At 36.4% G+C, this 18,539-nt stretch overlaps 1 pseudogene; it reads right to left on the bottom strand.

Annotated features, from left to right (window-relative positions):
• Positions 1 to 15,716: 15,716 nt before the first annotated feature.
• On the bottom strand, positions 15,717 to 16,100 carry LOC113265796 (nuclear transport factor 2-like; annotated as a pseudogene).
• Positions 16,101 to 18,539: the final 2,439 nt, after the last annotated feature.

Raw genomic sequence — 18,539 nt, 5'->3', positions numbered from 1 at the left:
AAAACATAGTTTTAATAGTACTGCTGCCCCTGAAAGACATGCTGTGCTTCAAATGACCATTTGAGCAAGAAATTTGATTGAAAAATATGCTTATTTTATATTATTTTTTCAGCCTTGTGAATAATAAAAAATATGGATTCATGTTTATCATAGAATGTAATTTTGAGCCTCATCTGTTTTGCAGTTCTAGAATGTGTTAATTTCTAAAGTTTTGATATTTTAAGATTCATGATAGCATTTTAATCAAGTGATAGCAAAAAAGATTGACAAAATCATAAAATGGTTTTATCTGTAGCTAAAATTATTCTCTAATTGGAAGATTCATCAAAATATGCTGATCTCCTAGTATTACTTACCATTTCAACTACACAAGGCTATTTGCATTGAACATGAGAGAGCAGAATCAGCTTCAAATCAACCTCTTAAATTTACTAAATAGAAATACTTGTAGGAAACAAAATACCATAATACTATCTAACAAGTATTTTGTTTTTAGGATATTAGTAATGTATTTCCTTTTTCTGGTTTATCCATTTATACATTTTTGCTATAATTATGTTGATTTTGTTTTACATTTTATGTATCTGTTGTTTACTTAGAACTATATGTTCTAGGGTGTAGTAAGAGCAACTATTTATATACCTGCTGGGATGTAGCTTTAAATTCCCTTTTAAGGTCTCACTCAAGTGTACATCTCTCTAGCTTTATTCATGAGTGGCAAATATCTGTTTTGGGTGTTTGGTCCAAGAACAGATTTCCAAGTTACTGTTTTTAGCTATAGCTAGATAAAACTACTCAGCAATATTTTAAAGGCAGACAATGACCATAATATAGAAATGAATTAAATTATATACCTTTTTGTAAAATAAACAAGTTGTGATTTATTCATTATATTGTACACTCTTTCTAATATTTGGATTTCTAACTTATTAATAAGGAGAGAAAATGGAAAAATAAATCTGAAATATCAGTAAAGTCTAGTTTCCCTACTCCAGGTTATTTCTACAAAGGCACAATCAAATCCCTGAATCTTTTGTACTAAGATTAGGGGCTCATTTGTATCTATCACTGAGGAATTTTATTTCTCAAACGAATTGGGATAATCTTCCCCAAAAAGCTATAATACATTCACGATGGGTTTGCTAAAAAATGATAACCTGCATATTTGCCTACTTTGCCAGAGCATCTGAAAAAGCCACTGGCCTACATATATTTAGAAGACCTTGCTGCACACTTAACAACCTCTGAAAAGTCAGACTGGGAAGTTTAAAATCAGTAGCTCTTGGAGCACCTGGGTGGCTCAGTCAGTTGAGCATCTGACTCTTGGTTTCAGTTCAGGTCATGATCTCAGGGTCATGAGATCAAGCCCCATTCGGGCTCTGTGCTCGGAGCAGAGTCTGCTTGAGATTCTCTCCCTCTCCCTTTCCCTCTTCCTCTACCCCTTCCCCCACTTGCTCTCTCTCTCTCTCTCTCAAATAAATAAATAAATAAAATCTTTAAAAAATAAAAAAAAATAGAATAAAATAAGTAGCTCTATGATAAGCACTGAGTGTTATATGGAGTGTTGAATCACTAATACCTGAAACTAATTAAACTGTGTGTTAACTAACTGTAATTTAAATAAAAACTTAAAAAAATAAAATAAGTGTCTCTTGTTATAGATAACTACTTTTCTATCATCAAAACACATAGTTTCCACCCCCTTCAAAGAGTTACCAAGAAAATTTAATTGCAATTTTCTAGCATTGAATAATTTGAGATTGTTTATGTTGTAGCAACCTGATATTACATATATATATGGTAGATCCTGAGGATGATGTGTTTATTTCATTTTCAGTACTAAGCAATACAAATTTTAAGTGGAATGTCCAGTTAGTCTTTTTCTAGTAACACGTCATGGGAAACTCTCTTCCAATCTCTAGATATATAGACCTATGTAGATGAATATAAAATACATACAAGCATAAACATGAGTTATATGCACAATAAAAAGTATATGAAATTATAAACATTAAGCTTCTCTCTCATGCCTCACTACAAGAATCCTTAGCTCCTTTCCTAAAAGATATTAACATTTTCTGTATATACCTATAATGGAACACATGCTATAGCAGGATGTGGAATTCTCCCTGACTCTCTTTTTTTTTTTTTTTAAGTTTTACTCTGTTTCATTAAATGAATGCACACAAGCTTTTAATCATTCTTAAGGTGTTGGACATGTAGGTTGATTTTTGCTGTTAAAATCAATACAAAATTTTAAATGGTATTATAATTAGCTCTTGTCATGGTTTTTGAATAAGACTATGGAGTAATTTACCAGTAAAAAAAATGCAAGATCAAGGAGTTTCTGGAGTTTAAATTTTCTTGGACATTGAAAAATTGGCCTCCAAAAATGTTAAACTTATTTGGATGTTCACAAGTAGTTTTAAAATGGACTGTTTTTCCACACCATGTGCCAAATCATAATTTTACTTAACTTTTATAATCTTATGGTCGAAAAAGTGTTGTTTGCATTTCTTTAAGTTAAACCTCTTTTATGTTTTTGGTCATTTGTACTTTTATTTTCTTAGCTGCCTGATAAGTTTTACACTTTTTTTCCCTATTTGATATCTTGTCTTTTTACACACACATACACATGCACACACATATGCTGCTTACATTTGAAAGTACTTGGAATTTTAGAACAAGTTTAAATAATAATGTTGTTTTTCAGGGTTCTTTAGTTTTTCCAAATTTTCATGGATTTATTCTAGTGTTTTTTGGCACATGGTGTGGAAAACTGTCCGTATTAAAACTACTTGTGAGTATCTAAATAAATAGTGTTTTTTCATTAAGCATGATGCTTTCCTTGATTTTCAATATAGACAATTATTAAAAATCAAGACTGCAAGATATATTTATTTACTTGTTCCAGGTTTATACCCTTAAACAACATAAATAAGTCCTGGAGATCTAATGCACAGCACAGTGATTATAGACAACACTACTGTATTATAAACTTCAAAGTTGCTGCGAGACTAGATCTTAATTGTTCCCGCCACAAAAAAGGAATGGTAATTATGTGATGTGATAGAGATATTAGCTAACTCTATAGTGGTAATCATATTGCAATATATAAATGTATCAAATCAATACATTGTATACCTTAAATTTATACAATGTTATATGTCAAGTATATTTTAATTAAAAAATGAGTACTGATTATTATTCTATGTGTGTTTTTAATGCAACATGATAATCATGCATTTTTCCTCTGATTTACTTAAATTATATATATATATATTATATAATATATGTATTATGTAATACATGTATTACATTATATGTTATATATGTATTTTATATATTACATTATGTATTTACTAGAATTGCCAATTCTGAACCACCCTTGCATTCCTGTCATTATTCATTCATACCATCAATCTTACTGTGTGCCTAAAATGTAGCAGATATTTTCCCAGATACTAGAGACTCAAATAAACAAAACATGTAAAATCCTTGCCCTAAAGCTATATAGTTATTTTAAAATACCAGTGTCTTCTCTTTTTAATATTTGATTTCTTACCTGAGTATTGATATTAATAAATTATACTCATTTGAATTCTGTTATCAGTATTTTTCTGGTATCAAAGAAATATTTTTAAGCATCACCTGAATTACTGCTCTGGAAAATTTTTAATTGCATTGGAATTAAATTATTGGTTTATTTACTATGAAACCATCTGGGCCTCTCAGTTTTTAGTGAGGTTTTTTATCAAATATTTTAGAATTAATTTGCATGAAATTACTGGCTTGTTTAGATTTTCCATTTCTTCTGGGGCTAATTTTGGTAATTTATGTTATTTCTGTAATACAATACATTTAATCCTGGTTTTCAGAGAATTTTGCACAGTTAGTTTTAAAGAATTTGATATGTATCTTAATTTTCTTTGTTTTTTCCTTTACTCATTTTTAATTTTGTTATCATAGCAATTTATCCTTTTTCATAAATTGATCTAGTGTCATTTTATCATTTAAAAATACATAAACTAACCGGTTTTGGATTTTTAATAATACTACTGATTTAAGACTTTAAAATTTTACTTTGTTTTTTCCATATCTGTATGTTAGGTTTTTTCCCCAAAAACTTTTAATATTGAAAATGTAACAATTTAAAAAAATACTATTCTTATTTAGGGGTATATGAGTTTGAGACTCTCATTTTTTTTTTTTTTACTTAGATTAGCTTTAGTTTTTTGTTTTTTGTGTTTTTTTTAAGATTTTATTTATTTATTTGACAGAGAGAGGGACAGCCAGAGAGAGGGGGAACACAAGCAGGGGAAGTGGGAGAGGAAGAAGTAGGCTCCCAGTGGAGCAGGGAGCCCGATGCGGGGCACAATCCCAGGACCCTGAGATCTGGCCCTGAGCCGAAGGCAGCCGCTTAACGGCTGAGCCACCCAGGCGCCCCTAGCTTTAGTTTTTAAAACATGTCCTTTATCATTATTATCTCTGTATTGTGTAGTTTTGATTTGTAGTTCTCCTTTAATCTAAGAGTTGTATAATAGTGTTTTGTCTCTAATTCTTAAATATTTTGAGATAATTTTAGATTTTTTCTTCCTTAATTTTAAATATTACACCATTGTGGTCAGAAAATGTGGCTTTTTTTTCCATTCTTAAATGCATTTTAATTTCCTTTGTGATCTAACATATGCTCAATTTTAGCAGTCACCTTATTCTATAGTGCCCTGCTCCTATCCCTCAGATCTTACAGTTTTCACTGTGCACCTTTGAACTTCCAGCTGCAAGTGTCCATAGCTCTCTGACACAGAGTTGTACTGGAATCTTAGAAGCCTATTCTGTTCCCATGAATAGTCCAGAAGCTCTGAATTAACACATACTTCACAACTCTGAATTGAAGACTGCTGGGATACAGTATATAAACACTCTACCTGCCTCCCTCCCTTTGGTGGGAAAATTTGGTCATATTTTATACCATTTTCCAGAGTTTTTCTGTGTGATTAATCAGTGACAGGTAGTTTAATTATGCACCCTGTATGGGATGCTTTCCTTTCACTGTCCACCTTTTCTCTTCCCTGCTTGTGTTCCTTGTCTCCCCTAATAAATACATTTCACTGGACTTTTTGTCTCAAGACTTGCTTCTGGGGGAATTCAAAATGAGACAATACCAATCATGTTACTACACTTTTTCCTGTTAGATTATATGGTAAACTACTCCGAAGATTATGTGAACTATTCATTAGCTATTCATGGTAGGTTAAATTCAGTTTCTCATTCATTGTTTCCCTTAATTTTGTTCTTGCAGTCTGTATTTCCTATTTTCAACATTTTGTTACTCAGTAGCTGAATATTAATCACAAAATTTTCTCAGTATGAACAGTGCTCTTTATAACATGCCCTTTGTTTTTTCTTCTTTAAGAATTCTATATTGCCTAGTATTATTATCATGGCACAAATTGATTCATACTTTTGCTTTTAAATCATTTTAGATGCACCCATTAGATACAGCATCTATTTGCTAGTGTTATTTTTATCTGTTCAACCTGTTATTTCTTTTTTTTTTTTATAATGATTTTTTATTATATTATGTTAGTCACCATACAGTACATCCCCGGTTTTCGATGTAAGGCTCGATGATTCATTAGTTGTGTATAACACCCAGTGCACCATGCAATATGTGCCCTCCTTACTACCCATCACTGGCCTATCCCATTCCCCCACCCCCCTCCCCTCTGTAGCCCTCAGTTTGTTTCTCATAGTCCATAGTCTCTCATGTTTCATTCCCCCTTCTGATTACCCCACCTTTCTTTATCCCTTTCTTCCCCTACTGATCATTCTAGTTCTTATGTTCCATAGATGAGAGAAATCATATGATAGTTGTCTTTCTCTGCTTGACTTATTTCACTTAGCATTATCTCCTCCAGTGCCGTCCATGTTGTAGCAAATGTTGAGAACTCGTTCTTTCTGATTGCTGTGTAATATTCCATTGTATATATGGACCACAACTTCTTAATCCAGTCATCTGTTGAAGGGCATCTCGGCTCCTTCCACGATTTAGCTATCGTGGATAATGCTGCTATGAACATTGGGGTGCATATGGCCCTTCTCTTCACTACGTCTGTATCTTTGGGGTAAACACCCAGTAGTGCAATGGCTGGATCATAGGGTAGCTCAATTTTTAACTTTCTAAGGGACCTCCACACTGTTTTCCAGAGTGGCTGTACCAACTTGCATTCCCACCAACAATGTAGGAGGGATCCCCTTTCTCCACATCCTCTCCAACAATTGTTGTTTCTTGCCTTGTCTATTTTTGCCATTCTAACTGGCGTAAGGTGGTATCTCAGTGTGGTTTTGATTTGAATTTCCTTGATGGCTAATGATTTTGAACATTTTTTCATGTGTCTGTTAGCCATTTGTATGTCTTCATTGGAAAAGTGTCTGTTCATATCTTCTGCCCGTTTTTTGATTTGTTTATTTGTTTCTCGTGTATTGAGTTTGAGAAGTTCTTTGTAGATCTTGGATACCAGTCCTTTATCTGTAGTGTCATTTGCAAATATCTTCTCCCATTCCATGGGCTGCCTCTTAGTTTTTCTGACTGTTTCCTTGGCTGTGCAGAAACTTTTAATCTTGATGAAGTCCCATAAATTCATTTTATCTTTTGTTTCTCTTGCCTTTGGGGATGTATCATGAAAAAGGTTGCTTTGGCCGATGTTGTAGAGGTTGCTGCCTATGTTCTCCTCTAGAATTTTGATGGATTCCTGTCTCAAATCTAGGTCTTTCATCCATTTGGAGTTTATTTTTGTGTATGGTGTGAGATAGTGGTCAAGTTTCATTCTTTTGCATGTAGCTGTCCAATTTTCCCAGCACCATTTATTGAAGAGACTGTCTTTTTCCCACTGGATGTTTTTTCCTGCTTTATCAAAGATTAGTTGCCCAAAGAGCTGAGGGTCCATTTCTGGGTTCTCTATTCTGTTCCATTGGTCTATGTGTCTGTTTTTGTGCCAGTACCATGCTGTCTTTGTTATCACAGCTTTGTAGTACAGCTCGAAATCCGGCATTGTGATGCCCCCAGCTTTGTTTTTCCTTTTCAACAGTTCCTTGGAGATTCGGGGTCTTTTCTGGTTCCATACAAATTTAAGGACTATTTGTTCCAGTTCTTTGAAAAACGTTCTCGGTATTTTGATCGGGATAGTATTGAAAGTGTAGATTGCTCTGGGTAGCATGGACATTTTAACTATGTTAATTCTTCCGATCCATGAGCATGGAATATCTATCCATCTTTTTATGTCTTCCTCAGTGTCTTTTAAGAGTGATTTATAGTTTCTAGAATAAAGGTCCTTTACGTCTCTGGTTAAGTTAATTCCAAGGTAACGTATGGTTTTTGGTGCTATTGTAAATGGGATGGATTCCCTAATTTCTCTTTCTTCGTTCTCGTTATTCGTGTACAGAAATGCAACTGATTTCTGAGCATTGATTTTGTATCCCGCCATGTTACTGAATTGCTCTATAACTTCTAATAGTTTGGGAGTGGCTTCTTTTGGGTTTTCCAAATAGAGTATCATGTCATCTGCGAAGAGAGACATTTTGACTTCTTCTTTGCCGATTTGAATACCTTTGATCCCTTTTTGTTGTCTGATTGCTGTTGCAAGGACTTCTAGTACTATGTTGAATAATAGTGGCGAGAGTGGTTTCCAGGAAGGATTCCATCTCTTCCAGATTGCTTAGTTTATTGGCATATAGCTGTTGATAAAAATTTCTAATAATCCTTCCAATTTCAATGGTGTTCGTCGTGACCTCTCCTTTTTCATTCATAATTTTAATAATCTGGGTCCTTTCTCTTTTCTTTTGGATAAGTCTTGCCAGGGGTCTGTCAATTTTATTGATTCTCTCCAAGAACCAGCTTCCAGTCCTGTTGATCTGCTCTACTGTACTTCTGGTTTCTGCTTGATTGATTTCAGCTCTAATTTTGGTCAGCTGCTTCCTCGTGCATGGATTAGGCCTGTCCCTCTGTTGCTGTTCCAGCTTCTTGAGGTGAGAATATAAAAACTGCATTTTAGATTTTTCTATTCTTTTGAGTGAGGCTTGGATGGCTATGTATTTCCCCCTTAGGACCGCCTTTGCAGTATCCCATAGGTTTTGGACTGTTGTATTTTCATTCTCATTGGTCTCCATAAATTGTTTAATTTGATTTTTTATTTTCTGGTTTATCGAGTCATTCCTGAGCAGGATGGTTCTTAGTCTCCAAGTGTTTGAGTTTCTTCCAAATTTTTCCTTGTGGTCGAGTTCCAATTTCAGAGCGTTGTGGTCTGAGAATATGCAGGGGATAATTTCAATCTTTTGGTATCGGCTGAGACCTGTTTTGTGTCCCAGAACATGGTCTATTCTTGAAAATGTTCCATGGGCATTAGAATAGAATGAGTATTCTTTGGTTCTGGGGTGTAGTGTTCTATATATATCTAAGAGGTCCAACTCGTCGAGTATAGCATTCAAAGCCTTTGATTCTTTGCTTAGTTTTTGCCAGGGTGTTCTGTCTATTTCTGAGAGTGGAGTGTTGAGGTCCCCTACTATTAATGTATTTTTATTTATATGTCTCTTTATTCTGGTTAAGAGTTGGCTTGTGTATCTTGCTGCTCCGCTGTTGGGGGCATATATATTTATAATTGTCATATCCACTTGTTGAATACTTCCTTTAAGAATAATATAGTGCCCTTCTGCGTCTCTAACTATAGTCTGTAGTTTAAAATCCAGTTAATCTGATATGAGAATTGCTACCCCAGCTTTCTTTTGAGGTCCATTTGCGTGAAAGATGGTACTCCATCCCCTTACTCTCAGTCTGAATGCATCTTTGGGTTCGAAATGAGTCTCTTGTAGACAGCAAATGGATGGGTCATTTCTTTTTATCCAATCTGCAACCCTGTGGCATTCTAAGCAAGAATTTAAACCATTAATGTTAAGGCTGAGTACTGAGAGATATGCTTTTAATTCTGCCATGTTGTCAGTAAAGTCTTTGTTTGTATTGGCTGTGACTTTCTGTTTTGTATCACTCTTGGGGCCTTTTTACTTTTATAGAACCCCCCGTAATACCTCCTGTAGGGCTGGTTTCGTGGTTACGAAATTGGCTAGTGACTGTCGATTCTGAAATGTCTATTTCTCCATCAATTCTGAATGACAGCCTTGCTGGATAAAGGATCCTTGGCTGCATGTTTTTCTCTGAAAGAGCTTTAAAAATGCTCCCCCAACCCTTTCTCTCATTCCAGGTCTGTGTAGACAGGTCTGATGTAATTCTGATGCCTTTGCCTTGGTACGTGAGAAATTTCTTTGCCCTGGCCGCTTTCAATACTGTATCCTTGGATCTAATGTTTGCGAAATGCACTATGACGTGACATGGTGTAGGTCTGTCATGGTTGAGCTTGGGAGGGGTCCTCTCTGCCTCTTGGACACGAATGTTTGTTTCCCTTGCTAGATTAGGGAAGTTTTCAGCTACAATTTGTTCAAATATCTCTTCTAGACCTCTGTTTTTCTCCACCCCCTCGGGGATGCCGATGATTCTAACATTGGATCGTTTCGTTGAGTCAGTAATCTCCCGTAGCCAACATTCGTGAGCGTGGATTTTTTTAAGACCATCTTCTATTTTTATTTTTTCCTCTATTAACCCATCCTCCAATTCACTAACCCTTTCCTCTGCTTCGGTGACCCTGGCCGTCAGAGCCTCTAGTTTTGCCTGCATTTGGCTCATAGAATTTTTAATTTCTGTCAAATTCGCTCTCATTTCCACCCTTAGGGATTCTATATTCTCAGTAACATTTTCCTTAATACTTTTTTCAAGTCTACTCATTATCTTGACCATTGTTACTCTGAATTCCATTTCTGATAATTTGGTTACATCCATATCCGTTACTTCTGTGGCAGAGGCCACAGACTCACTGTCTTTTCTTTGCTGGGGGGGGCTTCTCCTTCTTGTCATTCTGAAGAGGAGAGGTTGCGGGGTTGTCCAGAGCCCAAATTATTGACTGGGTCCCAGGCCGTGCCCCTTGTTTTATAGGGATCTTAGAGATGTGGGCTTCTTCTTTAAAGATTTTATTTATTTACTTATCTGAGAGAGGGAGACAGTCAGCAAGAACGGAACAGAAGCAGGGGAGTGAGAGAGGAAGAAGCAGGCTCCCAGCGGAGGAGCCCGATGAGGGACTCCTTTCCCGAATGCCGGGATCACGCCCTAAGCCGAAGGCAGGCGCTCCATGACTGTGCCACCCAGGTGCCTCGGGTTGTGGGCTTCTTGATTTTTCAGCCTGCCTTCTGTGTTCTGGGGGAGGGGCCTGCCGTGCCGATACTCAGGCAACCCTGTTTGGTTAGAGTCTCTGTGTCCCCTGCGAGGGGGGATGGGGATGGGCACTCCCTGAGCCGGTATTTCCAGGCTTTTGTTCTCTGGCGGCTTTCCCTGGTGGTTTGCTGTGCCTCTTCTGAGAGTCAGAGCAGCAGCGGCCGAATTTCAGCCTCTGTCACAGAACAGAGGGATTGCGGCCCGTTCTCCACTGATGTTCTGGCCACTTTAACTCTGTTACTGTTGGTGCTGCTCAACCCTGCAGCGTCCCGGGATGTGCGCACCAACCCGGCGTCCCTGCCCTCACTTCCAGGGCCAGCGCGTCTCTGTCCTTTGTGTTTCTAATGCCGCCAGCCACCGGCCGCCCCGTCTCTGTCCTTTGTGTTTCTAATGCCGCCAGCCACCGGCCGCCCCGCACGCTCCCGGGTCTCCCGGTCTCAGTCTATGCACGGTGAGCACACCTCGATTCCGGAGTTTCGTGAGAAGCCTGGTGGCGAGCGCACCCAGTTCAGGGTCTCAGTCTGCTGTTTCGCGGGTGCCGACCGCGAGTCCGCCTGCTCCCCCGTGCAGGTGGCTGCCGCTTCCCGGCGCCCAAACGCGGCGGCTCCCTCCCCCTTCCGTTTATCTTCCGATATCTGTGCACGGTTTACAGCTCCCCCTCTTCGTACCTCAATACTCAGCGCTGGAGATGTTCATTTGTAGAGTTCCAGATGCATCATCCTGCATCTCAGGCTGATTCCGTGTTTATTTAGGCTGGTCTGGTACCTATCCAGCTCGACTCAGGGGACTGGCTGAAAAAGGGGTCCCCTACTCCTCCGCCATCTTAACTCCCCAGCCCTCAACCTGTTATTTCTAATATGTGAACTCTCATCCCGTTTCTGCTTACTGATATACAGATACTTGGTCTTAGTTCTTTTATGTTTTTTTTATAAATGCTTCCTTTGTTTTCTCTCTTCTGCTGTGTGAATTGTGTGGGGGTTTCTTTTTTCTAGTGTTTAGCTTTATAACCTTAGATGACATACGATGAATTTTGAAGGATGGAAAGAACCTCTCCTGTACAGGTTGACAGGGAGTGAAAGTCCTTCCATGTAGAGAGATTAATGTGTGCCCTTGCACAGGAGCCGAATGTTGTTCTAGAGAGAGTGAGAGTAGGTACTACCTTAATGAAACACTGGTCCTTTCTCTGGTACTGTCTTTTAGGGGGGAAAAGAATTACTTAAAGGAAAATACTGTAATGGAGCCCTTGTAGTTCTGGCATTTAAATTCTTCATGATTTGAAATACCTTAAGATATCAAACACCCACTTTTCAGCCCTTTAAAATAGTACATTAAATTAGTTCAGATCCAAGTGCTTCTCTTCCAGTTTTGAAAAATTTGTTTTTTGATGATTCTTGTTTTCACTTTGGGATGGGTGGTTGTGAGTATGGAGCATTAGTAATCATTGGCACAATGTCTGTAAAGCTACTTGTCAGTGCTTTTCCAGATAATTATAATTAAAAAATGACGCTAGTGATATCTGATACATAGTATTAGATATTTAACTAACACTGGTCCCTATTATTTATATGTAGTAACTCATTTAAGCCTTATGAGTTAAATGAGATTATATCACATACAACTATGAGTTGTATATTAATAAAACTATAAATTTGTATCTGAAAAAACTGAGTAGCAGAGGCTATGTATCCTGCCCAGGGTTTCATATCCCTTTAATAGCAGAGCCAGGAGTTGATTTCATAATTCATTATACTTGCCTAATGAACTTTTAACCATTTTTTAAGCATGATACTACATATCCTCAGACAAGAGTTATCTTTTAAGAATACATATCTGGAAATATAAATATTTCGTTCTAATCCTTCTGTTTCTTATACCTAAAACCTGGATAAGATAAATGAAACAAAGAGCAGAAGACTATGAAAGGTAGAGAAAAGAAGGCCAACCCAGCTAGGGCCCTTGGTATTCCAGAAAGGAGTCAGAGTTGAGTCCCCTGGATATTCTTTTTTAACCTTCTGTATATCCCAACCTGAGTGTAGGAGAAGTTCTCAACTCAGAAATGCCAGCAGGTGGTAAGAAAAAAAGAACAATGAAAATAAATAGAGTAAGTCTGCTTTTTCTGGCCAGGAGACTGGAGGGCAATGGTTCTCAACTGGCAGTGATTTTGTTCCCCAGGGGATGTTTGGCAACATCTGGAGACATTTGGGGTGATCACTGTGGGGTGAGGGAGCTCTATGGACATCTAGTGTGTAGAGGCCAGGAATGTTGCTCAGCATTCTACAATGCACAGAACAGCTCCCCTAAGACAAAGAATATCCAACCCCAAATAGCAATAGTGCCAAGGTGGAGAAATCCTGCTCTGAATGGTCCAAGCAGGGAATAGCCAACTATGGCCCTCTTCACCTAATCCAGCCCACCACCTGTTTTTTTATAAATAATGCTTTATTGGAACTTTGCTTGTGTGTAATACATATGGGGTGTGTGTGTGAGAGAGAGAGAGAGAGAGAGAAAGAGAAGAAGAGAGAAACTTCTTATGGACAGTTTTAATAGGAATTATTTTTGTTAAAAATAACAAAAAGATTAGCATTTAAACAGAATCTTCTTGCAATATACAGAAGGATTTGGGGGCCACGCCTTTACTCTATTTTTTGCTGCATTGATTTCACTGAGGTCTGGCGGCGATGTTGTTTTCCTGATCAGCATACTCTTGAGGATGGATACTCTGCTATAGGCCTCGTAGTGTTCTGTTTCACTTCTCTACTCAGCTGTTTCTCTTTGCTTTTGCAGATGTACTAAAAGTATAAGAAATAGCAATAGACAGTCTCTCTAAAGCAAAATATTTTGTTGGCAGGAAAAATGAAATTATATTTTAAAGTTAGTATTTTCAGTAGAATTTATTACTTCATCATGCTTTCACTGTAATTTCTACATAAAGTAATACTTTTACGTACTTAACATGTATGAACTGATGATACACTGCAAATTCCTCTTGAATATTTTTTCATAGTGTTATTATTATTCTCTCTTCAAGATACATCTTAATTACAAAGGTGAAAATAGTAACTTGACAGTAGAGAAACATGACAGATACCTCTTTAACCAAGTAATCAAAGTTAATATCATCAGTAATAAGACATATCAACATCATGAACCAACCCCTTGACGTGATGTAATGAGAAGAACTCACTTTTACTTCTGTAGCGTTCTTGTCAAAATATGTATAACTGGAATTCATCATGAAGAAACATCACAAATCCAAATTGAGGAAAATTCAACAAAATAATTGGCCAGTTCTCTTCAAAAGTGTCAAGGCCATGACAGTTCCCCAGGTTGGAAGACATGACAGCTAAATGCTGTGTGTCATTCTGAATTGGATCCTGGAGTAGTGAAAGGACATTAATGTGACATTTGGCGATATTTGATTAAATTTTGTAGATTAGTTAGTAGTACTCTACCAGTGATAATTCCCAGGTTCTGGCAATAGCACTATGGTTATATAAGATAATACTATTCAGCGAAACTGTATAAAGATAAAGAAACTCTGTGTACTATTTTTGCAACTTCTTTTGGTGAGATAGATAGATAGATAGATAGATATAGATAGATAGAGATATATATAGATAGATATAGATATCTATATATATTGCTTTTCCTTCCATCAAGTCTAGCACAAATTAGAAGCTCCATTAAATCATAAATTAATAAATATATATCCATTAGTTTAATCTTAAATTTTTTCTGTACTTTCTTTTTAACCATTTGTTTCCTGATGCTAGACCATACTTCTACCACAGAATCCAGTTATTTTTTCATATACAGAGACCTGCAAAATCCCAATACCCAATTGTGTCCATATGTATTTTCAAAGACTCTAATGACACCCACATTTTCTGCTAGAAGATATGGCACTAGCAGCCTCTTTAGGATAATAAGGATATCACTGATGGTACATATAATACCAGCAGAACTATCAGGGCCTGATTTGGAATGCTAGCAGATCATTCATATTTATCATTGGACTCATGAACCCCCGTTAGTAACTGGAATATACATTTATATATTTTTAAAATATTAAAACCTTAGCTCTTTGTTTTATTTTAGTTGTTTTCTCTCATTTGTATTGGAGGCTTTTGAATACAGCACTCAGATAAGTCATGAACTCATTTTTAAAGCTGTCATAGTATTTGAAATTTCTATATCTCTCTTCACTTAAAAGGTACTTACAGTAGATACATAATATATAATTCCACATGCCTCATATGAAAATCTCTACTTCTGTGCATTCCATATTTTTAATAGTTAAGAGAAATAAAAATTCTTTTGCTTTTTATAATCTTGATAAATATCATTCCTATTCTAAAAGTATGGTGATGTCATTGTGTAAAGCCTCTGGATGAAACAAATGAATTATAAGGTAGTTCTCCTTTGGATTAAAAAAAATCTAAACCTAAAAATCTTATTATTTAGAAGCAGCCAAATCTATTATTAGATGAATGTTGATACCAGTAGCTCCATATTTAAATAGAAATTAACTTAAAATTAAATTGTAGTATTTTATTGTCAAGATCAGAACAAAACTCAGCATTGCCTCCATGGAATCAACAACTCTTACATAGCTAGATTTATTATATTAAAAAAGATGTTAATAAAGCTAATATTATAAATGAATGGGCTCCCATTCTAGAATTGCTTTAAAATGAAAGGAGGCTTAGTAAAGTTAATTATATTAGAGTTGTAGTGAAGAGTGAGCGTGAAAATATTATTGTACTTAAAATAATGGATCTGATCTGCTGACATATAAAAATTCTTAAATGAAATGAGTTAACTTTCATCTAGAGAAATTGTCTCATAGTCCAGTAGGACTATCTACAATAAGGTTCATATACATTAGGCAACCCACTTTAAAGATGGTCATCCTGCAGGTGGTTTCTGTAGTGGAAACTGATTGCAGTATTATGCTCTTAAAGTATCCATCTATGAGAATTTTATTTACTTTGTTAAGAAAATTTTCATGGTTTTGTTGTATCATGAGGCATTGAAACATCTGAACAAATCAGTATGTGAGTGGTGAGTCAGCTGCTTTCTCCTTCACTTCTTTGGGTAACTAGAGCAATTTGTCAGTAGACAAAAAAAAAAAAAAAGAAGAAGAAGACAACCTTTTGTGTTATTTAAGTGTTTCCAAGGCATGCCCTGGTACAACACAGACTTCTCCTGTGCAGGTGCAACTAGCCTAGCATCCACACATCATGCAGAATACCTCAGTAATAGCAGCACACTGCACCTGCTCCTACCACAGTGCTGCTCATTTGTGTATGATATTTGGAACATCTGGAGGAGTATGAATGGTACAGAAAGGAGAACAGAGGGGAAAACAGTGTGCGTACCTAGATGAGAGGAGAGGAGGTCAGCTGAAGTTGTGCAGGGCAAGCCTGAGCATGTCATTGGTGCAAACTCAAGCATCCTTGATGTTCTTTAATAGGAATATCTGGGGGAATCCCATCGTGGGGTTTTCATCAGCCTTGAGCTGGTCCACGACCCTGGTGATGATGCAGCTATCTAGCATGGGCTAATGATCCTGCGCCATGATGCTGTGCTAGATTTTCTGGAACAGAAGGCTGAACAATCTCTCCACAATGGTAGCTTTCCCCTGGAATTGCTGTCCTTCCCACCTGAGGCATGATGTGTCAATATAAATGGCACCTCTTTGCATTCTGTCATTATTAAAGAACTGGTAGTAATGTTGAATGAAGCTGGATCCAGTCTGCTCCCAAATTGGCTTATTTCCCATTCTGGAGCATCACCCAGCCTCATTGAGACCTGAGGAGCCTGTGTGATGTCGGCAGTGGCAGTGACAACCCAGCATGATCTGCTGCACTGAGAATCTTAAATATTGATTTCACTGTAATTAAAATAACTTCTGACATAAAATTGAAAAGACATCTATTTAAATGAAGCAAGCTTGTAAATAATTAGAGGGATGTACATAAATCGCCGTTGCTATTAAAATGTGACACAATTTTTGACTAAGACATGTGTTTAATGGTCCTTCAAATGATTTCCCACATTCAGGGCCTTTTCTAACTTTTTATGATGGTATACCAAGTTTTCAAGTTTAATGTTGTAGTTCCGTAAATTTTTTTCTCCATAAGATTTTATAGTGCCTGGGTTTTTTGTTCTTGTTCTTTCTTCGGTTTTTCTTTTGGTTGTTTTCTACTCAGCCTATCCTAAAGAACAAACACAAGAAAGGATATTTTGGAAGATACAAATCCACGTATGCCAGGTATTAAATTAAATATAAACAGACTACTCCATTTTAAAAGTTAAAGGTCGTCAAAAAAAATACATATAATCTTAAAAGTGAACCACATTGGCCTATGAAAAAGAATGGGAAAAAATGTACAATATGACAGTTAAGCAGAGAAAAGTTGGTTTTTTATTCTTATATTGGACAAGGTAGATTTAAGGGAAGAAAGTATTATTAGGAGAAAATAGGCTTATTTCAATATAATAAGAGGCTAAATCCAAGAGAAAGTCGTAAACATCCTGACCTTATACTTAGATAATAATATAGCCTCATTTTACAAAGCAGGAAGTGACAGAACTAGAAGGAGATGTTAGACAAATAATCACAGTGGGAGAATTTAACTCACCTATCTCTGAAACTAATAGAAAAACAAGGGGGAAAAAACAAAAACAGCAATTCTCACCACCTGAGCAATTCTTCTTCAGATTTTGTCACTTTGGATTCTGCCTTCAAACAAATGTCTTTGATAATTTTTCCAGTTTTTCTAGATTTTCTCAGCAGGATGGTTATGCTGAGATATGCTCTTCTCCATTGCTGGTAGCCGACATTTTCATAAACAAAGTATATTTTTTATGGTGTTCTATAGTTTGTGGCTTTTATCCATAAAGCCAATTAATATAAAATTAAGAAAATAAGCCATTTATTTTAGAATACATGATCTCCACTAGCAATGGATCTGTTACTATCTGCTACTATCTACTAGTGTTATAGATCTATTACCTAGTAAAAAAAAGCATCAAGTAAATAAGGTCTGTTTACAGATTCATGTATGCATAGGTTCCTGTATTAGCACGTATTGATGAAACAAAATCATGATGCTAGGACTTAACAAAAATCTGAAGGAATTCAAGGGAGTTGTACGAAAGAAATCATAATCTCTGATCAAGCTGTCAGCAGCATATGAAGATCTGTAGCTTGAATATTGTAATCATTTGTATTATGGAGCTCTTCTGATCAAGATAGACTGGGTAAATCAGACCATCTTTCCTCTGAGTACAACCTGAGAAACTAGAACAGAGAGAGAAGAAGAGAAAGATTGGAAAACTAGCAAGGCAAATAAATATTAGAGTAAAAATCCACAGAAGTGAACTCAGCATTTTAAGTGTCTTTCATTTTGAGAAGTCTACAGGTTCCGGGAACTTACTTAGAGACTGGGCATTAAACAAAACTAACTTCCAGTAAGTTCACCAGAATACAGGGAGAACAAAGTTCAGGAGTCACTAATCATGGTCTTTTTGTGGTGGGAGATGGAATGGATGTAAATTCGGTAGGGTTTGGGTGGGACACTGAAGGCTGTGGTTTGGAAGCTATAGTGAAACTGAAATCAACCAATTCTAACCAAGTCCTAAAGCCTGACTTTGAGTTATTGGAGTCTCTGATTACATCAAAGATGTCTGGAAATGGTAGTGCTGTGCTGTTAGTTGCAGCCAGAGTACAATTAAATTTGAATTATCTCTGTAATTTTCATATACTATTTCTGACACACAAGTAAAAATGACTAGGAAAAGTATGAGAAAAAAATGTGACGAAAACCCAGCTGAAGGGTGCCTTGGCTGGCTCAGCTGGTGGAGCGTGCTACTCTTGATCTCAGGGTTGTGAATTTGAGCCCCACGTTGGGTGTAGAGATTACTTAATAATAAAATCTTTTTTAAAAAATAAAGAAAATTTTAAAAAAGACAACTAGTACAACAGATAAAAATAGATACACCAGATAACTGTATAATAGAGTTACCAGATATAAAATTTAAAATGTTACATATATCCAAAAAAAAAAAAAAAAAAAGAATTTAGCAGGGAACTGGAAATGAAAACGACAGGTTTTGTTTAATGTATTTGAAGTTCTTTTATAAGGCACCCAAATATTTAGGTTTGTAGTATGCCTGTTAAAGGGATCTTTTAATCAAAATAAAACATTCCTTCTTA

This window comes from Ursus arctos, chromosome X (genome assembly GCF_023065955.2).
Source record: "Ursus arctos isolate Adak ecotype North America chromosome X, UrsArc2.0, whole genome shotgun sequence".
NCBI lineage: Eukaryota > Metazoa > Chordata > Mammalia > Carnivora > Ursidae > Ursus > Ursus arctos.
The sequence above is the reverse complement of the archived record's forward strand: the minus strand, read 5'-3'. Positions and strand labels throughout refer to the sequence as shown.